The sequence below is a fragment of the Sinocyclocheilus grahami genome, unplaced genomic scaffold (assembly GCF_001515645.1).
Source record: "Sinocyclocheilus grahami isolate Dianchi unplaced genomic scaffold, SAMN03320097.WGS_v1.1 scaffold1714.1, whole genome shotgun sequence".
In the NCBI taxonomy this organism is placed as follows: domain Eukaryota; kingdom Metazoa; phylum Chordata; class Actinopteri; order Cypriniformes; family Cyprinidae; genus Sinocyclocheilus; species Sinocyclocheilus grahami.
Window position 1 is genome coordinate 4,879 of NW_015506893.1, and position 1,589 is coordinate 6,467.

The following is a 1,589-nucleotide window of genomic DNA, read 5'->3' on the forward strand; positions in this document are numbered from 1 at the left end:
CTCCGTTATCTACTGCATCCGGACTCTTTTTCAGCAATCGAAACCAATGCAAGTAACCGCTTCAAATTATTCAGATGCGTGTTTAAATCTCAGTCCCTTTTAAGGTGATTTTTGGATTCTTTGATGATTTTCCATGGTTGTGGTTAAGTGATGTGAAATACTGCCATTCTTTTCTATTCTCTATCTTTTCCTTACTTTGTTTCATTCTGTGTATATATGTTTTAGTTAGTTATATGTTAGATATAGTTTCATTTTATTAAATCCCTTATATTCACAACGAATTGTCTCTGTTTACTGTTCACAGTTCCAAGTCAATGAATGTTTGAACCTTTGCTACATTTGGCTAAGAATTACTGCTAGCACTGTACAAAGAAGGACAGTTTATTGTTCCGTGGCCAGAAAATAAATATTCCTTGAATTGATAAATGATTATATTGTCTGCTCGGTGGACGGACAGATCAAATAATTGTAATATTGATTCTGCTACAGTTAATTCGAAGATATAATCTAAATATTTATTATGAATCATAACCATTTATGATTCGTCATAAATATTCCCCTTTTTAGAGCTAATAAATAATAATAAACGTTACAATGTAATACTGTATCAATAGAGAGAAACTGGAGTTGTGTTTATGATGGTGCTGATGAGAGATTCAGAGCCAGACTGAAGCTGGACAATCAGACTGGATCTCTGACCATCATGAACATTAGAAACACAGACTCTGGACTTCATGAGGTTGACACATAGACTGTAAAAAAAAGATTGACGAGTCTCCACTTCCTTCCACTATAGAAAACTGAAGCCAAAACATGGCAGTATGGCCGCCGTCCTCTTGTGAAAGTGATGTTATTTGGAAGCTGAGGTAGTAGGCTAGTGATCGTGAAGTGGAGCCGCGGTATCAAAGTCCCGCCCAAACTCCTGCAGACCCAATCACAAGCTCACAATCATGACACCACACCCCATTCTGTAGCATCAAATAACTAACTAAAAGCAAACTTATTAGAAAAACAAACACTTGAACATACAACATACAACATAATTTGAAGTGTAAATTGATTATTTAGTTTGGCCAACCTCCAGTTGTCAATAAAATATAATACAACACTACAGTACCAATATAGGCTACTACTACAGTACCTCAGGGTAATTCCTGACCCAAATATAAAACAATATAACACAACAGTATTTTGAGGTAATTCCATTCCCAAATTGTTGTAGAGTGACAATGAAGTGTCAGTTGGTGTGATGACCTGTAGAGGGCAGGCTAATGCTGTAGGTATTTGCTTAAAAAGCAGCAGAGAAGAAGTTAGTGTGTCTGTGTGCAAATTGACTCCACCTGTGATGTGATTGAGTGTACTGCTTGTGGATGCATTCTGCTGAGTAAATGCAGTCTTGAACAGATCTCATCATGCCTCCTCAAGTTATTACACAAATATATACAATACAACCCAATACTACTATTGCTGCTTTCAATAGGCCTACCTCAAACCACATGTGAGCACCAGGTATTTAGCATCTATTAGTGATGCAAAGGCCGATTCATTTCCGCGAACCGGTTCTTTTCGGACAGATCGGCTCATTGAAC